This window comes from Periplaneta americana, chromosome 16 (assembly GCF_040183065.1).
Source record: "Periplaneta americana isolate PAMFEO1 chromosome 16, P.americana_PAMFEO1_priV1, whole genome shotgun sequence".
Lineage (NCBI taxonomy): Eukaryota > Metazoa > Arthropoda > Insecta > Blattodea > Blattidae > Periplaneta > Periplaneta americana.
This window is the reverse complement of record NC_091132.1, coordinates 138,673,572-138,696,587: the sequence shown is the minus strand read 5'-3', so window position 1 is coordinate 138,696,587 and position 23,016 is coordinate 138,673,572.

Below are 23,016 nucleotides of genomic sequence, written 5' to 3'. Positions count from 1 at the left end.
TATTAGAGTATCTATTCGATATTTATATTGCATTATAAGTTATTATAGTACATTTATAATATATAATTTTAAATTATGCAAATATTATGATATATCATAGTATAGTATATTACAGTTCATGATATATAATATGATATATTATATACCATAATACTTGTATAATTTAAAATTTTATATTACTAAATGTATAATACCTTATAATGCAACGTAAATATCAAATAGATACTCTAATATAATGTACCTGAGAAACATTTTCTTTAAGTTGTATTAATTTATGGCGTTCATTACCAACATATTTGTCATATTCAGTAGCATGTTGTAAAGAATAATGTCGTTGGATATTGAACTTCTTAATCAGTTGGAGTGTTTTATGACAAATTAAACACTTTGCTAATCCACTGCTCTCTACCAAAAAGAACTCCTCCTTCCATGATACATTAAAAGCATTGGGTATAGTGGGACGCTTTAATGTATGAGCGGAAGCTCCGTCTTCAAAGTTCGCCATCGTACAGCAGAGTCACCACTGCACCGACACTGAATGAAGTACAGTATGCATACGTCACACCGCTCGCGAGACCCGCTCTTTAAAGCACACAGCGCTCATTTCTCAGAATCACGTAATGTGCCCAGCTCTGAGCTAGATATAGAATAGACTTCGTGGGAGTACAAGAGGTTAGGCTAGATGAGAATGGCATATCACAAATAGGAGATTACTTGTTGTATTATGGGGAAGGAAACAATAATCACCAATAAGGAACAGGATTCTTTGTTCATAAAAGAACAAAATCAGCAGTAAAGAAGATCGAATTTATCAGTGACAGGTTATCGTATTTAGTACTTGAAGGTAGATGGTGCGATATCATAGTTATAAATGCTCACGCCCCTACAGAAGAAAAGACGACCATATAAAGGATAGCTTCTATGAGGAATTGGAACATACTTTTCATCAGTTATCTAGATATCATATGAATATTTTATTGGGGGATTTCAGTGCTAAAGTAGGAGGGGAGGATATTTTTAAACCAACTATTGGAAAAGAGAGCCTACATGTAACTAGTAATGATAATGGAGTTAAGTTTGTCAACTTTGCGACATCAAAAAATTTAATTATCAAAAATACATTTCCCCATAAGGGTATACATAAATATACTTGGACTTCTCCAGAATTACACGCGTTGTATTCTTCACCTGACATAATTAGGAACATTAAATCCAGACGTTTGAGATGGGCAGGGCATGTAGCACGTATGGGCGAATCCAGAAATGCATATAGAGTGTTAGTTGGGATACCTGAGGGAAAAAGACCTTTGGGAAGGCCGAGACGTAAATGGGAGGATAACGTATTTGAGTATGATGGTAGAGACTGTATTAATCTTGCACAGGATTGGGACCGATGGCGGGCTTACGTGAGGGTGTCAATGAACCTCCGGGTTCCTTAAAAGCCAGTAAGTAAATTATTATTATTATTATTATTATTATTATTATTATTATTATTATTATTATTATATTATCTCTATTGTCATTATTGTTTTTTTTAATAATAGAAAGTATATGTATTTGAAAACATTTAAGTAACTAAATTATCCATAGACTGTTAGACATATTATACAGATGAATCTCCCCTTCCCATTAGCCTTAGATAATTGACAAGTGAAATGTATATTACGCTAACATATTCGCAGTTCCTCTTCATAGTCCCAGAGATTCAGTTGAAATTCTGATCATTAAACGGTCCGTAAGTCTCATGAGAGGATATCTCCAGGTACTTGACTCTCAGTTAACCACAACTGGGCGAATTCTACCCAGATGGTCATCAATGCAGGTACGATAATCAAATTAGATTACTATTGGAATTACGACCCTTGTGCAGACGATATCCCGTATTCAATTAGGAGGGAGCATAAACATCAATCAGTGAAACGGGAAAGACTGCCTACGTGATTTTCAGGCCTCTACATGTCATGATTTTCAAAACACAGAATTAATTTATAGTGACGTACCTTCATGATGTTCCGACTGTCCTCATCTTTGGCTCAGTGTTTCAACCCTAACTAAGAAATATTTTGTAGCAAACAAACAGTAGATATGAAATTGCTTATTTCGTTCGCTGAATTTACTTTATGTGACCATAAGAAATGAAGTGTTCAACTCTGTGGAGTAACGGTTAGCATGACTGACCGTGAACGACGAGCGGGCCTGGTTCAAATCCTGGTTGGGAAAGTTAGCTGGTTGAGATTTTTTCGGAGTTTTTCCTCAACCCATTAAGAGCAAATGCTGGGCTCTGGACCCTGGACTCATTTCGCCGGTATTATCGCCTTCATTTCACCCAGACGCTAGATAATCATCACAGTTGATAAAGCGACGTAAAATAAACCAATTTAAAAATTAAGAAACGTGAAGTGAGTTAAACATAGGAAAATATTAATAAAACTGAAGATTTAAAAGTCTGCCGTCTCAGTCCTGTGGTTGCGTACGAACTTTCTATCCAAGCAGTCCGTGGTTCGTTTTCGGTCGGGAACAATGGAAGCTATTTAGGCCTATCTTCTGTCCACGGCATTCATTGTTTGTGTAGTCCTATGTTGCACCGTGCTGACCACACAACTAGGAAGACTTGCAATGTATGCAAGCAGGAATTAAAATTAAAATAGTACAGTTCTGTTATTGAGAAGTGATACTTATCTGATTTCATTCCCGACATAAAATATAAATCAAGGATAAAGCGATAGATTTCAAACCGGAAAAAATGACGAGAGACTAGTTCTAAACTAACCCGACGAAGAGAGAACAAGGCAAGGCATAGGTCGTGTACATATTATTATTACTAGGCCTGAGAAATATATACCGCTTTGCTACCAATGCGCTTCGTGCGCCTCTAACTTTGAGTACCTCTCAGAGTTGGGTGAGTTACGCAGTGTCTTTCGTTCGTTTGAACTCATGCTTATCATCACGGTAAGTTAGTCCTCAGCAAATGCTGAAAGCCACTCCTCTGACTCCGAAACACAACTATCTGCTAAACTGCTAAAGAAAAACTTAAAGACATCATTTTCTTTGTTAAAGAAAAATTGCACTATTTTAAAGACATTTTATTTTCTGTCTGTAGAAAATACACCTGATATAACATTGACAAGTATCAGCCTTTTTATTTCACTATTTTAATATGATGGTGTATTACATTTTTGTTTCACATAATTTTTAATTTCATATATTGTTGCACAGAATAACAAACCATATTTTCGAATTTTCAAAGGAGAATGATTGCCTGTTGCTACAAAACACAGCCTTACATCTAGAAAAAAGTTCATTCCACTTCTGCAAAAACAATGAGGACATATTTGAAATATTTTACATAAGCATTATTTATCTCAAAATCTGTATCATTGTTACAAATTTCCTCATTTGAAATTAAGTCACAAATTTCGTCTTCGACATCTTGCTATTATTATTCTTTACAAGAAGTTGAATGTTGCCTGTTACGAATAGCAGTATTCGGTCGTAATGTAACCGATCAACTAAAGTTCACTGCAAAACGAAACACACTGAAATCCCCTATTCCAACCCAATTACGTACCGGTACCTAAAGTCAGAGACGCATGAATCGCAATATAACGGCATACAATAATTCTTAGCTCTAATTATTACTATTATTGTTATCATTATTATTATTATTATTATTATTATTATTATTATTATTATTTTACTATTATTACTACTACTACTAGTATCTTGTACTTGTCATAGTAGCCTAGTAGGCTAAAAAGAAAAATCACACACTTCACAGGTCAAACCGGTCCAGAGGATGGCGGAAAGTTAAGGCTCTCACCTTTACAGAAAATCGACATTTAATGACAGTGAGGATGTCAGTCTTACGTGCCCGCCGCCTTTAACCCCAAGGAAATGCCCCTGGTACTTATTTATGTTACAGACTGAGTAGACCCCAGGGCCATAGTGTGGTCGGAAGGGTTAGATCAATGGAGAAAATCCGTGACGCTATCGGGAATCGAAACGAATTTCCGGCTTTGCATCGTTAGGCTTACGCCTTACCCGCGACGCTATGCAAGCCCCTTAAAAATTTAATAATAATAGATAATTTTGCACACCTCTGATTCATTTTAGAATGTTAAAATAAGTTATAGGTAACACTACAGTATACATCCTAACGTAGAAAACGAATGACATACTGTATGTGTTTTTTTCACTGTCGGAAATTCATTCTGAGGGTTTGTAACCCAACTGTTATGTGCTATAAGTGTAACATTTCTCACCTTTAACGAATAGGTAAATATTTTTACAAAAGTTCTGGACCCATTCAAATATTATTTATTTTTAATACACTCAACACTAAGAAGAATTATGAAAATGTATACATTCAAAATAGGGTATTTTTTGTCCAGAAGTGTCGTTGGAAGGAGAATTCAGAAACTTAAAAAGATAATTTTTTACGAGGGTATGCTGAAAAATAATGCCTCCTATTTTTTCATTCTGTGAATATAGTTAAAAATATTAGTGATAGTACATTGTATCCAGTGACCTCTCTGCTTTCAGTGACGCAAGTTTCGTATCTCTGTAAAGAGTAAAGAGCTCTGTGTTATAGCGTGAAACATGGCAGCGCGTGTACCAGCACTATGTCGGTGCGTCTGAAGCAGCGTGCTATGATCGAGTTTTTAACAGCAGAAAATGTGCCCCCGATAGACATTCATCGGAGACTGAAGGCTGTTTATCGTGATCAATGTGTCGACATCAGTACTGTGCGACGTCGGTCTGCTCGTGCTCGTAATGAACCACAGCCTCACTTCCAGTAGCTGCTGGTGGTCAAAATAATGAGCGTGCTACAATCGGTATATCGACCTACTGCATACACTTGTATGTATTTTTCTTAATTTGAGACTCGCCTAGTGACGAAATATGAAGTCCATACGACGTTCCTTCGTACTGCGGAACTTGTCATTTACCCTGATGTTAAACTCCTCTCTCTTTGACATCATACTCTTTTCTATTGACAGTATTGCAAGAGCAGTGAGACGATCGTGGGATATAGTGTTCCTTAAAAACGTTTTTACGCGTTTTAAGTAAGAAAAACATCTTTCAGGCTCAGTAGTGGTCATTGGTGTTCTAACCAAAATATTTGACAACTTCTTTACTTCAAAGAATTGACAATTGAACAGCTATCTACATTTCAGAAGTCGGGTCTTTCGTATAGAACTCCAAGTTGTGTCTATTATTAGTCTATGGTCTGTATAGTATAGCTGTTGACAGCAACTTCAACAGGTAGATGGCAGCAGCAGTCGGACACTTGAATTACCAAATACATTGTAAATAGTTCCGAGTTCCTCCACAAACGAGCATTCTTTCTTTACGCTTTACTTTTGCAATCTCAAAGCAGTGTCGTGCTGAAGCTGACTACAGCACTTTCCCACGTAAAAATAGCCAATCAGAGCAGTGATTTCAGCTTCGCACATGCGCATAACTGTCTACATTCTCATGTGAAATTTTGAGTAGCACTACGAACCAGTGGCGGCTGATTGACTGAGGCAAGTGAGGCCGAGTCTCAGTCACTTCGCTTAACTGAAATCAAATTTTGAATGAAGCATATATCGCTGTAGAAGCATTTGAAAACTTTATGATGTATATAGACCTGTTTTGCAGTAAAATTTTGCTCCTGAGGCCAGGATCACTCGTGCCGGGTCTGGCTTGTGATGTATATAGACCTGTTTTGCAGTAAAATTTGTTCCTGAGTCACAATTCGTCTGGCCTCGTGGCCTGGTCAGGTTTCACTTCTCACATCCATGGGCCGGCCTCAAGGGTAGTGTGGGGTGGGAATAGCAATGGTGACTTGTCTTCCTAAATAGGCCATAAATAACACAAATTCCAGCTCTTTGGCAGGCAGAGACCCACACTCTTCCCTCCCTTTATGTTTTAGTTTATGACTTAAGCTAGGCTGCTAGGGTGTTATACTATTGCACTTCGTAGTACAGTAGTGAATCTGGGCCAATCCGGGGACAGAACATCTAGAGGCTTGAGTGACGTCACAGCGGAAGAGCTCGCACACAGCAGAATTGTTCGTTACACTACTAACTGAAAACGTTGACCACTTACCTCGTGCTGCTAATCTGTGTTCTCCAACTGAACGTCCTCCATTTAATCTCTGCTCCTGGAGTCTTCACTTCCGTCATCACTCACACCTCCCAAATTTATTATGATTGGATCTACAATGTTGTCGAAATGCACCTCTCTTTCCATGTACTCGTCTTCAATTTGCTTTACTCGATTGCAAATTGGAACCCAGTCATTTGCAGTCATCGAACTGAACTTTTCTTCGCACAGCTGCTGCACACCAGAAAGAGTAAATGTCGTGTTTCTTGATGCAACCCACCCTTTCACAATGGACCAAATTGTTTCTATCGGATTTAATTCCGGCGAATATGGTGGAAGCCTGAGTGGAGTGTGTCCTGCATTAATAAAAATTTTGTCTACCGAATACGTAACTGTTCTAGGTTTGGCAATTTTAATTAGTTCATACAGCGTAGCTTTTAACATTTTTGCATCGTATGGAATTCCTTCTTTGTCGAGCCAGTTCTCCATTTCTTCTTTCGGCGTGTTGGATGTTGGAATTTTATTCAGTATCACATTATGATAGGAAGCATTATCGAAAATGACTACAGAATTTGGTGGTAAATTTGGAGTTAATTTTTCTTGAACCCATTTCTCATAATTCTGTTGGTTCATTTGGTGGTGATAATCCCCCGATGCCTGATGAGATTTCCACATGAGTAGAGCATTAGGTACGAAACCAATTTCTCCACCAGCATGTATTATAATCAGTCTTTGTCCTTTTGACACAAGTGAAAGAAGACCATTGTTACTATCGTCACACCATGATTTCTGATGCATGTGGGATGACAAGATATAAGACTCATCTAGATAAACTATATTGCGTCCTTCTGATCTGTATTTCTTTATAAGTCTTAAATAATTTATTCTCTTCGCCCTTATATCGGACTTTTCTATCAGCACACATCTGTTTGATTTAGTTTTCTTCCATTGAAACCCTAGGTTTCGCAATATAGTAGAACCCCGATTATCCGCTACTCTATTAACCGATTGACGGATTATCCGACTGTCTCTCGCATTTTTTTTTATTTTGCTACAGAAACATATGAAGTACTACTTTACGTTATAGGGGAAGGGAGGGTTGTACCGCTCAGAGGGCAATCGCGCTCATGCTAATATATCTGCTTGGTTTAAATTTTGAAGAGCTCAGGAGGTGATGCTATTTTGCGGACACTGTACTAAGTGCCTAGTAGTTGAACGGTTACCGGTGGGAGGCACATTTAGTTGTTGTAAGCGAGAATATTTTTGTTAGTATTTTGTTATAAGAACACGCATATTTCAAACTGAAGGTATGTGAACAAATATCCTTTTACATTATTAACAATTAATATGTTTATGTAGGGGATAAAGTCAGCTTCACATTGATATATTTATAAACATCTGTAATAAGCTTCTTTCGTCGCTACATGTCAAGAATTTCAATATTGCTACGGAGGGTTGTGGCGCTCAAGTGAGCGGTATTACCCTCCAGCTGAGGTTATTTCCTTGCAGAAAGCAGTCCATTTAAGCCTATATTCTCATATTGCTGCAATAAAAGCATTCAATATGTTAAATATTATTATGCTTCCTATTTTAACGACGTGCGATGTCTCTATTTATTCTATTATTAATTAACTTCGTAATTCGACTATTAACAGATGTCGAAAAAAGACAAAGGTGTACAAATAAGGCAGCGTGGACAATGGAGACCATGAAAACAACTTTTAGAACAGTTTCTTCAGGAACATCAATTTGACAAGCACCTCGGCAATTCAATATCCCTTTCAGCACACTTAAGGACAGAGTAAAGTGGGAAAGCCTTATGGCCCCTCTTTAGGTGCAAAATGTGTTTTCAGTGAGGAATAAGAAAATGAAACTGAAGAGTATTTTTCACGATTTCTAGATTATACTTTGGTATTACAGCTTCCGAACTCAAAAAGGTAGTTTTTGAATATGCAGAAAAACATGACATTAAAAACAACTTTTCCAGAGACAAAAGGGAAGCTGGAAAATATTGGTTTTACGGTTTCCTAAGACGGCATCGAAAATTGAGCTTAAGGAAACCTGAAGCAAAAAGCGTTAACCGTATTCTGGCATTTAATAAGGATGAAATTCAACGAGTCTATAGCAAACTTGAGTCACTGTTTTCAAAATTCAACTTTTCAGCCACGAGGATCTACAATGTAGACGAGACGGAGGTCTGAACTGTCCATAATCCTTCGCGCATTATTGCATCTCAAGGCACGAAACAAGTTGGCGCCATTATCAGCTGGGAGAGGGGCAAGAATATTACGCTCTGTTGTGCAGTTAGTGCTGCGGGACACTACATTCCCCCGATGTTTATCTTCCCGCGCCAACGAATGTCACCTCAGCTACAGTGTGATGGACCTACAGGAGCACTGTACAAGTGCTCTAAAAATGGGTAGATGACGTCTGAACTTTTCACTGTCTAGTTAGAACACTTTGCAAAGGAAACCAGTGCTTCCATCGATAACCATTTTCTCCTTATAATGGATATCCACAGCAGTCACACATCATTTTCTTCATATTCCTTTTGGAAAGAGAAAGGTTTCCACATCATTTCAATACCTCCCACAGATTGCAGCCCCTTGAACTCACCTTCTGTGGACCATTAAAATCAGCGTTCAATAAAGAATGCGAAACTTTCTTGAAGACTCATGCAGTTCAAAAAATCACTCCATACGACATTGCAAAGCTTTTCAATCAAGCATATGGTAGAGTTTCTTCTGTGGAAAAAGCGACCAATGGATTCAAAAGAAATGGCATTTGGCCCTTGAGCCGAAATGTTTACTCAGATGAAGATTTTACGGCTGCAATGAATTTGAGCCCACCAGGTGAAGGTTCAGTTCTTTCATTGATTGACGACGATAATCAGATTGAAGGAACAAGTCAGCAACTAGTGTGAAGCCAATATGTCACAAGAATTTACCCACAATATCTTCTATACAGCCGACGACCTCTCAAGAAATTCCATCGCATCCTTCTGCATTAGAAACAAATCAAAATAGAAAATCAATACCAATCACCCAAATATCACCTATTCCTGGCCCCTCAAAAACCACCAGTAAAAGAAGATCCGGCAATATCAAAAAGCATTCTGAGATACTTACAGGATCACCGATGAAGGAAAAACTAAAGTCTTAGAGAAGCGCAGAGCTGACAAATGTAAGACTAAGAAGTCTGAAAAACCAAAATCAACCATTGCTCCTTTATCAAAGATCGGGGCAAAGAAAATTAAAAAACCAAAAAGAAAGTTATAAAGAAAGTACATCAGAAGATGAACTGGATGAAGATGATTTGTGTGACGATGATGACTTAGATGACATTAATCCAAACACACTTCTTCAGGAAGTAGAAGAGATTTGCGCTGTGTGTGAAGAATTCGGTGAAGATGGTGAAGTGTGGTTTCGGTGTATTGTGTGTGCAAACTAGACACACAAGGAATGCAGTGGGGTTGATCCATCACATAATTATAAATGCGATCACTGCACCTAAATACGCGTGAATGTTATTTACTATGTTGAGCGCCATTGCCCTACAGTGTCGGGCAATACCGCTCATTACCCATTTTCATTGTTTTCCTAATAGTTCCCTAAATATAATACTTTCTTAAGTAATACTATTTCAGATGTAAAGAAACCTAGTTCATGTCTGATTTTTGTGAATAAAGTATTAAGATTGACCATTGTTTTGAAAAGAAATAATGGTTTTCCTTAGGTGAGCGCCAATACCCTTCCTTCCCCTATCAGTACGTATTTTTACTAGAGAGTGTTATTACATGCCTTTTCACTTACACAGTATGGTCTACTCAATTTCTGTATAAAATGTCAAAAGAAAACGTGTTGTGCCAAGTATCGATAAAAATGCAAATATTTGAGTAGTTTGGGGAAAGAGATACTGTGACTCATCTCGCATCAGAATACGAGATTGGTGTTACAGTTATGTGCGATTTAATAAAAAAAATCAAGGATGAAGAGTATAAAGTATGTAAATCTACAACATGAGACCTCTACTATTACTATCTTTCCCCTGACATACAAGGAGTTTCCTTGCCCCTTAAAAACCAGTCGTTGACAACCAAACTTTAATGAGTGAACTTCTGATCCACTGCCTTGCAAGTTAAACACAAGATCACGGAGAAAATTACGGAAATACAAGTATTGTTCACTTAATTTACGAAAATATTTTATGATATGGATTATCCGATTTTTTTCGATTAACCGTTCAGTTCACACCCTTCATTACCACGGATAATAGGGGTTCTACTGTAGTTGTTTCAAACTTGAATTTCCACCCTTAAAGCCTATCGATTCTATCAATTTACGCCTCAGTAATTGAACTGTAGGGACCTGTTTCTCTGTAATATAAAACTCATATACAGTTCGTCGTACTACACTCTCGCCGAATTCGTCTAGGTCTAACACTCGCTTCTTCACGGTTCTCTTCTTATCTGGTGTTTCAAATCCAACAATCTGACCACTCGCAACTTTTTTTGCCTCCGCACTGATTCTTTGAACACTGCTGCGGGACACACCAGTAGCTTTCAGAACCCTCTCCTGAACTTTTTCTAATGGAATTGTAATTCCTTCAAGAGCTTCTTTCTTCATGAATTCCAATACATTGTTTATCACTTCTTTTGTTTGACTATGCATTTTTTTTTCTTTTAATGCTGATCTTATAGGAGGCATTTTAAATTATAATTTCAACCGGGTAGCTCAATTGGTAGAGCAGCTGGCTACGGACTGGAAGGTCCGGGGTTCGATTCCAGGTGGTGACAGGATTTTTTCTCGTTGCCAAACTTTCAGAACGGCCCCAACGTTCACTCAGCCTTCTATAAAATTGAGTACCGGGTCTTTCCCGGGGGTAAAAGGCGGTCAGAGCGTGGTGCCGACCACACCACCTCATTCTAGTGCCGAGGTCATGGAAAGCATGGGGCTCTACCTCCATGCCCCCCAAGTGCCTTCATGGCATGTTACGGGGATACCTTTACCTTTACCTTTTACTGCTTTATGTACACTTAATTCTACTAATGAAATGCTGTGTAATTATTAATTATATTTTTAAACTTAACTTAAATGTTACTCACACTGAATAAATGTCACCGATATATACAGAGCGTTATACCTAAATTCACACGTATCTAAGAGTATTCATACATTAAAAATCATAGTTTCACAGTATAATTATACACAATTAAGTAAATTATTAATTTACGCTTATACTGTACGCTGATCACACCTACTGTATGTAACTACTGTATTCACAATAGCGTAAAAGAACTTTTATTCTAGTGCTGATATACACAGAAAAGGCTTTCACTGATCCAGCTGCGCTCTCACAATACAGTAACTTCCGTTCAGAAAATGTTTTGCAGCTGAATGGTACCGTACCTGCTAGTGCGGGAGGAAGGGGTGGTCAGACCGCTTAACAGTAACGGTCTTCAAGCTTCTAGATGTTCTGTCCCGAGTATTATGTATTTCGAGAAAATATAAACAGAAACAAATGCGAGAAATAATGCTGGTGTAGTTAATTCATTGTTAGAGTGTCCTTTTTCGAGAAGAAATAATATTGAAAGAAAGGAAGTTTTAAATAAAGAGAGAAACCACCGAGAAACCTACGACATCGCTGACAATTTTTCTGACAGATAATCTTAAAACGCGAGTTTCTATTGCATCCTGTTATGGGCAACATAGTAGGCTAATAATAATAATAGCCTAATAATAATAATAATAATAATAATAATAATAATAATAATAATAATACAGTAAGAATGGTATTAATAATATAATAACAATAATAATTAATATTATAAATAAACATTTCCTATCGGAGGCACTTAAACTAGTTGCATCTGGCCTCACCGAGGATTTCGATTCACCGCGCTACTGCTACGAACCCCCTGAGGCACCAAAAATTGAAGAGCGAAGACTAAACATTATAATACGTCATGAACACAACCACGGGAAACTCTCAAATGACATATCGAATACTATGGTATTATAAATACATTATTTGAGCAAAAATTATCATTGTGCTGTAGCACTGTAGCACATAAGGACGGGCCGCCCCTGCTCACTTCTGTCTGCACTGCATCGTCAGAATCAAAGGGCTGTCCTCTCAGGTGTTCTTTAAGTTTTGGGAACATATGAAAATCTGATGGCGCCAGGTCGAGACTATATGGTGGATGATCAACAACAGCGAAACCAAGACACTGAATGTGTTCTGTTGTCATTGCACTGGTGTGCATTACTTTTCAGCACGCCCTCGTATAAACTGTAGTAATGGTACTCATAGATTGCTTGCATAGACCGAACTAAAGACTCTGAATGAGGAGTGTGAAGTATAATTGAATCACTGATTGGAAAAGGGAAGAATGTCCATGCACCTATGTTTTGAGAAAATTAAGAAAAACTTATTAACACTTATAATATTGTTCCTACAGCTTTGTGATGCATTACAAATTTGTAGAACCAAGTTCCCTTTACTATATGATAAGTCGTTTCAGCGCATTCGATAAATATTTTTGAACCTATCCTCTTTTGAAGTTGATGGACATTCTTCCTTTTTCCAATAAATTATCAATTCTCATGGGTAATTTTCAAAGAAACTCAATTAAACACAGGTTTAATCTGCTATTTATTGTTGGTTAAATTTCTATTGTTAACACACTGTGAAAATTATTTAATTTCAGTCAAACATCTTAAGAATTTAATAAATTGTCCTGTTGTATTAAAAATAATTTTAATTAACAATTTAACTAATAATCTTCTTCATCAGATTGGATAGGATTTGCTGTGGGCCACTGAAGTATGTTGCTATAAAACTTCTGATACTCTGATGGAATATATTTAGTTATTTTGTTAACGTCTTGCAGCTTCTTGGGATGTACAGGAACTTTGGAATCGTAAACCATATTTCTAGCAGCAGAGGTGTTTCTCTTCCCTTAATAAGTCTGTATATCTTGCGATCCAATCCATCTATCCATTCCGAAGAAACGACATAGCGTGGGGTATTCTGTTTATAGGTCAAATGCCGGCAGTTAGCAAGTGAAAATTTTTCCTTTATCTGACTATTTAGGGCAATTTAAGATTTTTAAAGAAGTGTGGCCACCATTCTTTAACATCAATGATATCTTGTTGTCCAATAATCTTGACTTGAAAAGCATTCTGTGTTTTTCTTCAATTAACTATCATCTCAACATATTGTTTGAGTCCACACCTGTGGAGTAACGGTTAGCGCGTCTAGCCGCGAAACCAGGTGGTCCGGGTTCGATTCCCGGTCGGGACAAGTTACCTGGTTGAGGTTTTTTTCCGGGGTTTTCCCTCAACCCAACATGAGCAAATGCTGGGTAACTTTCGGTGTTGGACCCCGAACTCATTTCACCGGCATTATCACCTTCATCTCATTCAGACGCTAAATAATCTAAGCTGTTGATAAAGCGTCGTAAAATAACCTATTAAAATAAAAAAAAAATATTGTTTGACAGAGTAGATTCTGTCTTCTGTTTGTATCACTCTTTTTATTACGGCGAAATCCCTATCGCACGGAAGGAATGAGTGATCTCGTACAGGAAGATAGTGCTGAATTACCTAAAACTTGGCAGTCATTGTTCGATATATAAGGCAATGTACAACAGTGTTATTGTCCACACCTGTGGAGTAACGGTTAGCGCGTCTGGCCGCGAAACCGGGTGGCCCGGATTCGATTCCCGGTCGGGGCAAGTTACCTGGTTGAAGTTTTTTCTGGGGTTTTCCCTCAACCAAATATGACCAAATACTGGGTAACTATCGGTATTGGGCCCCGGACTCATTTCACCAACATTATTACCTTCATCACATTCGGACGCTAAATAGCCTAAGCTGTTGATAAAGTGTCGTGAAATAACCTATTAAAAACAGTGTTATTTCGATTCTGTCCACCACAAGAATCACTAAACACATGTAGTTCTTTCACTGAGTCAAGTAGTTCACTTATGTAGTCATTGGGAAAAGTACTGACTTCATTGGGGCCTTGATTTATATTATATGTTCAGAGAAATATTTAGCAGTAGAAATATAACACATAAAACATAACAGATCTTACCTTCATGATGGACCAGGCAGTTTTGCTGGCACAACTCCTCCTTTTAAAGTTACGTAAGTTATTCTTTTCCTAAAGATCTAGCTCTCTTGCATGTTTCTTTTACATAGCCTATTCATTAATATTTCTTACTCCCTTTCTTCTCCATTTTATTTGTTCATTTTCAGAATTACTTTCACTCATGTTGCTATGGATGATTTACAGACAACAAACTTAGAACCACACTGACAGCAATATTAGGAAATTTAAACGAGACACAGGCTTCCTACATGACATCTGGTGGTGATGCTTACAATAGTGATTGGAAAAAGGAAGAAAGTCCGGACATTCTTCCTTATTCCACTAATTGAAAATTTTAGCGGGCTGTTACTTCGTTGTTATTGCCGGTAGGCTCTTCCTTTTTCCACTAATCGATGGGTGGATGGCTCAAGAAAAAAATGTATATCTCAGTTTATTTTCGAAAAAATTGGACTTTCTTCCTTATTCCAATCAGTGATTCAATTGAAGTAACGAAAATGCAATTTTGAAGTCCCTCAGACACACGAGAAGTAGGAATAGTGTAAAGAACGAAATCTGCTGGTTTGGAGTTTAAAAAAGTCGTCAAGGCAACTTTGTAAAGCGTCTTCGCTATCGAAGATTGTTGGATAGAGAATGGAAAATTTGGATATCAAAGTAGAGTTTTGGTTAACTCTGCTAAGGGTATGAAAAACTGTTAGGTAATAGTAGACCTACTATTCGAGGTGATAACGTTGCAAATTTTCGAAGAGAAGCCTCTATTGACGTCACGTCTCTGATGGAACCAGTGTCTTATTGGATAAGAAACAAGATTTTTATTAAGACCCCTGGAGTACCTATTTTTGGTATTACATTCGCTTCTTGACCTAGGAGACTGTAATCGAACCGAGAGTGGGGGAAGGAAACAGATCTATCTGTGACGTAAACAACACGCGGCGACGAAAAGTCACGAGTGACACACCTGCGCTCAAATCCTGTACGCTAATATCTAACACCCACTCAGCAACACGTGTCATTTGCTTCAGTATGTCTAACGAACTTGTAATTGCTTAAGTATATTCCAAACCGTTTGACGAAATAATTTCGTAAATAATAAAGTGATTCGAATGTATACGAATAGTTATTTCATATGAATTTATGTAAAAATTAATTACCTACAATTACTTGAACAGTTACAATTTTTAAATTAAGTTTGATGTCTTAATTTCTGCATTTATAAAAATGTATTTTACGTTCAATTCGAAAAAAGAAAAGTTTTAGTGGGATAAACAGGAAACACTCTCTTTTATGTATGCTTTATGGTTTCTGAGTGCTAGTTCAAATAAATAAAGTACAAATATGGGTATGATTGGTAATATGTTATGCGTAACTTCATGAATCAATGTCTTATGTTAGGCTCTATATAAATAATTTGGGACAATTTGTTAATTGTACGTCCACTTTTAATTAATCGAGGGCGTAAGATTTAATTTACTGCAGTCTTCCGTCCATGTTAGTTTAGTGATATTCTATGTATTTTATATTTGCTATTCATTTTAACTTCTTCAATTCTGTCTTATTTGAAGCAAAAAATAATAAGTAAAAAATTCCAAAAATTGAATTCTTTTTTAATCTAGCGAAGTGTACCTAGGCCTGAATCAAAATCTTATGTTAGACTCTATATAAAAAATTTAGGACAATTTATTAATTGTACGTCCATTTTTAATTAATCGAGGACGTAATGTTTAATTTACTGCAGTATTCCGTCCATATTAGTTTAGGAATATTCTATTTATTTTATATTTGCTATTCATTTTAATTTCCTTCAATTCTGTCTTATTTGAAGCAAAAAATAATAAGTAAAAAAATCCCAAAAATTAAATTATGAAATAAAATTCCGACTTGCTGTAGAATTTATTTATTTTTCTCTTTTTAACCTTGTAAAATGTACCTTAATTTGTTAATTTCGTCCATGTATTATTTAATACTGATATAGATCATTCGTTATCTCGTGAAACTAAATACTTGCGTGCAGCGTAGCATATAGTAAGAATCTTATGGTGCTTATGGTGAAGGTAAGCGAGCTCGCTTGCTACAAGTAAAAGCGTAAAGAGTGAGACAAGCTTCTTAGTTCACTTTTTTCCCTTATCCTGACAAGCAGGTAGGTTTCACGAGATACCGAATGGCCAATAAGTATTACTGAAGGAACCAAATAGCTCTCTGTCAGACAGTACTACTAACTTCCCTAGTATTGTATACAGAGTGATCCGTAAGTAATATCATTAATTTCAGAATATTTCAAACAGAAAAGCTTAATACAATTTTACTCGTTTCTGCTTCCTTTTCGAGATAATTTTTTTTTATATATATTAAACACTTCAGAGCGTGTTTTGGAAAAGCCATTGATTGAATTCCCGATATGCTCAGTAAATTTAAGTGAGCAGCGTACTATGATAATAAATTATTGAAATAATGTTAGTTTTGGCCTTTAAATGTGCAGAAATTTGATCCGAGCAAATGCAACACTGAAAATTTCCCCTGGAAAAAGAAAAGTAACATTTATTCAGATCAAATTTCTGCATATTTAAAGAACACACCTTAGATTATTCCAGTCATTTGTTATCATAATACACTGCTCTCCTAAATTAACTGAACATGTTGGGAATTAAATCAATCACTTTCCCAAAATACGCTATGAAATATTCCATATAAAACAATTTTTATCTCAAAAATAAAGTAAAAAACGAACAAAATGCTATTAAACTTTTTTCTTTGAAATATCTCAAAGAATAACCCCCTGAAATTAATGACATTACTTACAATTCATACTATATAATTATTAGATTGCGAATTTGGTTGTACAGAGTTATTATTAGAGGGTGGAACGGGGTTACTTTAGCAATCAATATACGCAAGCTTTGACTATAGCTTTTACACACTCGGTACTGGGCACACACTGCAGACATAAACAAAGGTAGTACAGTCGTTATGATTGAAAATAAAGTACATAAATACATACCTTATACATGCAAGGTTCCGTCTTCTTCGGTTTATATTGTGAGAACGACCGTTCAACATCACAGGATGTCAATGGTGAATGTAAATAATACGATTGGTGTTTCGACATTGCACTTTTACACGTTACCACATACAGTAGAGCGTCTCGTTTAGGCACAGTGAAAACGTAAAGAAAGTGCAGGTAACGTGTGGGAGAGGACGAGCCGTACGATAAACACGAGGGATGCACAAGGTTTTAGTTACAACATTTATGATGAAGCATTAATTGAAATTATATTTTCCAAAAACACACAAAACAAAAGAACACAAATTGCACAAACAAGCAATTGTAATGTTGAAATAATTCAATATAACAAATCAAATTTTGCTACTTATATGATGTAGCTTTCAAGCAGCATATTTTACGGTCATAAATTTCATTTTCTGTATGACTAACATAATATCACCGTCTTCTGTGGTCAAATTAACAAAACTACAGTATATTGGTCTGAAGTGACAACACTATTTCCTAAACATAATAATTATCCCTTCTCAAAGTTCAATTTATTCAGGTACAGTGCAGAAGACGGTGATATTATGTTAGTCATACAGAGGATGAAATTCATGACAGTAAAAATGCTGCTTGAAAACAACATCATATAGACTAAGTAGCAAAATTTGATTTGTTATATTGAATTATTTCAACATTACAATTCCTTGTTTGTTAAAATGTGTATATCACACCCCCACTAGAAGAGTGTTACATCTCAAAATATCTTACTTTCGGGAAATGGAGATTGAAATTTAGTCAGTTTTGGAAACGTGCTGGCGACTGCTGTGGACAATGATTAATAACTTTCTCACAACAAGGGAGTTCAGTCATAACAGTAATTGACTTTCTTGAAGGTATTGTGATTTTAAACATTTTTTAAAATAAAATTTCACACGATATAACCATATCCGAGAAAGGTTTGTTTTCTTTGCATTTTCGTGAGATGTAACGTTAATACCACTAATGACATTTTAAAATAATGATTTTAAATTTATGTTATTGAAAATATTTATTTGTTTATAATGATTTAAGGAATTACTGTAGGCAATAATAATGAAAAACAAATTTTTCTATGAACATTAAGTTATTTTCTCAAAAAAAAAGGAAGCACTGAAGTGTGTGTAGTAATATAATATAATTCTTTGCATTTTCGTGAGATGTAACGTTAATACCACTAATGACATTTTAAAATAATGATTTTAAATTTATGTTATTGAAAATATTTATTTGTTTATAATGATTTAAGGAATTACTGTAGGCAATAATAATGAAAAACAAATTTTTCTATGAACATTAAGTTATTTTCTCAAAAAAAGGAAGCACTGAAGTGTGTGTAGTAATATAGATAGATCAATTATAATTATCTATCATCCGAAATGGAATTTATCACAGTTATGCATTACAATTATTTATAATAAAAGTCATTCATTACAATAATTATTGCATTAGATTATTTATCATAAATTTAATGCCATTCTTCATGTTCATAATCCCTGAGATACCATGGTAAATTTATTATTTTCTCTTTTTTATACAGTTCGGTACAAATTATACAAATACTGATGTTTATCTACGAGCAATTAACTATAGTAACATAAATTAAGAAAATAAAACAAACATTGAAACAAATATTATTTCAGTATATGTGATACTGCATTACAAAGAGGCGTAAAAACTGTAATAAACTTGTGTAATGTTTTCACAACTCAAAAGAGACTTAGATCTTGCTTCTTTCGAATAGAAATGAAATCGTACGATTGATTTTGAGTAGCTTTTGGAAAAATTCTACGGGGGTGATTTTCCTTGCTGGAAAGCAACTCCGAATAGCTCTTTTTATCTAGGAACTCTAAAGAAGAAAAATTATTCAATATGTCTTTCAAAATATGGTTATCAACAAATGGGAGGTAAGAGTCATATTCGAAAGGCAGTGGTTCCCAATATTCTTCTGCGACAAATTTTAGGTTCCTCATTTTTGTTTTCATCATTCATTTTGCATATGGCTTATATCCTAAGTTTTCGCTATTATGATTATTGGTTGTTCCATTGATCATTTTACTAACTGCTTACCTCTTTCCATTGTCTGAACATGTGAGTTTAGAGTAATTAATTAGTATGAAATACGCCTTTAGAGAGGTATTTAAATAATATATAAATTAAATAAGAAACTATAGCATTCAAAAATTCTGAAATGTAATTTGAAGAGCTCTCTATCACCGATATCATACATGGGATTAAGTCTAAAAAATATTTATCTTTAGAAAATAAAATAAAGAGCAAACGGTTATGATATTGCTTATATGTGTAATTAAATATGTTACAACATAAGCTGTTAGGCCTACAACTGAAGAAATGTACATACTACGCGACCAAGGGGGGAACCGTTTTGTTTGGTGGCGCTGCGATTCGCTTCACAACACAGGCCGTGTTGTAAAGTCCGCATCAGATGCAAAATGAAGCACATGCTGAACTGCGCTCTTGTTTCATTATTATTAACACGCCTTATGTGTTATATGTTCGTATGTATCGTTAACTTTATTGTTTAGTTTTATTTTATCATAAGCTTACACACATAGGAATCTATTCAGAAAAAAACACCAAAAGATCGGTGTTCGTAAAGGAGGGAACATGAATCGAAAGTAACGTAAACTAAAGTAGGTACCGTATTTTATACAATATTTCATTTGATATACATTTGTTACCTTAGTATTTTAAAGTGGCCGGACTCCGGACATCATATATGAGGAAAGCACCCGGTATAAAACCATCACTACCACCAGCATGGGCTACTATAAGTCGTTGACCTGCACTGCTATTTGTATAAACTCCTGACACGTTTACATCTTGCTAACATTTGTGGACAGTGTAATGGGTATGGAACCATGTTTCGTCCAGGTAAATAACGGGCTACTACATCAGAGCGTTCTATTAGATATTTCCTTTTATCTTTACATTTTTTGAATGCAAAACCCATGGATAGTATGAGTTTTCTTGCACCCTTTAAAACCTAGCCCTCTCTTACAAAATTTATGCAACTTTCCTAATGTTTGAAGCTCTTTGTAGATACTATAATATTTATGAACTTCTCTTGTGATACATTTGTCCATGTCGTCTAATTCAACCTTATTTGCAGGAGGTCATCTAACTTTATTTGGTGTCGATGTTAAAATGTTATGTTTTATTTAACGACGCTCGCAACTGCAGAGGTTATATCAGCGTCTCCGGATGTGCCGGAATTTTGTCCCGCAGGAGTTCTTTTACATGCCAGTAAATCTACTGACATGAGCCTGTCGCATTTAAGCACACTTAAATGCTATCGACCTGGCCCGGGATCGAACCCGCAACCTTGGGCATAGAAGGCCAGCGCTATACCAACTCGCCAACCAGGTCGACTTTTGGTGTCGATATTTCTACACCCTTGTCCTCACATTCTTTACTTTCCTTTCTAATCCTACTAATTGTTTCTTTATTTAACTTCACATTAGGTGCAGTACGCTCTGTTGTCTTCGATAGAGGTAGGAATAAACTTCATCACAAAACTTTATGGCATTATAAATAACGCTCCGCGCTTGGCTACGAAACACACGTCTCCCTACATGCGGCATTACGACCAGATTGAAACACTAGGTATTGGATGTGACGACACTGCAGCAGTAAACATACGCAGCGAGCACGGAGTTCCTCATTCTGCCACGACGGGACCCGCCTTGGTCGCGTAGTACTATTTAAGTGATGACAGTTACATGTTTATTTATAACCAAATTTAAGAAGACTACAATGAAGGCAAAGTGAGATTTAATTACTCGAAGACTGTTATATCTCAACATGTAACACTCCTTTTAAACAATCAATGCAACATGAATAGACTTTTACAGTGGAAGACAGTTGTATCTCTTCATGTAACAGTCACCTGGGATAAGGAATATAAAAATGAACTTATCCAAAACCGAAGACCGTTGTAACTCTACATGTAACACTATTAACCACCTCACAACCATGAAAACTAGCAAAGCATCGAGTTATTCCGAAATGTAACACTATACTAAAAGCCAGGTTATGAACCGACGAAACAGGAAGTAGTTGGATGGGCGAGAGGAAAGTGCGGGTTAGAGGGGTAGCAGGGGAGAACGAGAACGGAGCTTTTCATTGGACCTCGCGTGAAAATGTCGTCTGCTAACGAAAATCTGGCAACGGAATCACGGCGACAGTGTAGCCAGTTCATTTGCAGTACCACGTGCATTACGAGTCGCATTTCGTACCAGCGTCATTAGCTCGTGCTTTCTTAAAAACAGTAATTTTAATTACTAATATTGTTGATAGTGTTATCGAGAACTATATACAGTAGTTATTTTAAACATATCGGTGACAAACACTGAACACGCTTTGAATCTCGCCCCACTATGTGGCAACAGAGCTCAGAAAGAGATCAACAGAACGTTGCTTCCGGTTTAGTCGGTTCATAACCTGGCTTTTAGTATAGTCGCTCTTCCGTCAATTCCCCAATACAAAACCGAAGAGCGTTACATGCGCTTTCTAGCGCCTATTTGACGAACTAGAGTTACAACGTTAATTCAGATGGTAGAATACGTTTTTCTGCATACGAAAATGGTGTTATCTCAAAATCGACAATTTCATAGATGTAACACTCTTCTGATAATATTATGCATTTTGTGTTCTTTTATTTTGTGTGTTTTTGGAAAATATAATGTCAGTTAATGTTAATTAATATAATTAATTGTAACTAAATCCTTGTGCATCCCTCGTGTTTATCGTACGGCTCGACCTCCCCCCACGTTACCTGCACTTTGTTTACGTTTTCATTGTGCCTAAACAAGACGCTCTACTGTACACGTGAACACTGTGACAAACAACCTCGAACAACTGTTCACTATGACTGCGCACAGTACTCTGCTGGCTTAGATTCGGTTCCTAAAGCGCGCAACGGGACGGCTGACAGGTCATTTTGCGTTCTTAACAAAATGTACCTACGAGAGTAATGTCACATGTCTAAGCTCCGTTGTGAATCAACCTATTCTACGTAAAGGTATCCCAAGCCCATCGTCTAGTTGTTAAAAAGTAACAAATATCATTGAAATTAATGCAGGTCTAACTGCCAAACAAATTGAGTAATAAGATCGATTATTAAACGGCTTTGCAATATGTTAAGAATAGATTTAGTCTGTTGTCTGAATATAAAAAAGGCTATGAGTGCCAAGGAGAAAAATCCTAGAAAACAGGGCTATCTTGTGCAACTAATAGTGTCATACATTTTGTACATCTATGGGAAAAGCTAAGTTCTAAGTAAAATTACAATGGAACTTATCCTCTTTTCTTACTGAATTGAGCCAGGGACATACTCGTATATATATATATATATATATATATATATATATATATATATATATATATTAATTTTCGAAGATATTGGCACTTACAACATCTTTTAAGTTCAATTTTCTATTGTGTGTATTGACTTCACCACAGAGAGCAAAGCGGGCCTCATTTATACTCAGTATTAGATGTAATCTTTCTAGTTCGCTTTCCATCTGACAAGCAAACATTCTGATGGGGGGGGGCAGATAAAAAGGTTAATTTTTTCACTATGTTAAAATGTCAAAGAATTGCTCATACAAATTTTGGCTACTCGACTGCAATTACGAGACCGTCCAGAAAGTGATTTTCCCTGGGGCCGTTTACAAAAAAGGCACAATTGCATTGAAAGATATGTTGAAACAGATACGGCAATTGTTGCGCTGTCAACATATTCCCCACTGGAATTGAGACATTTG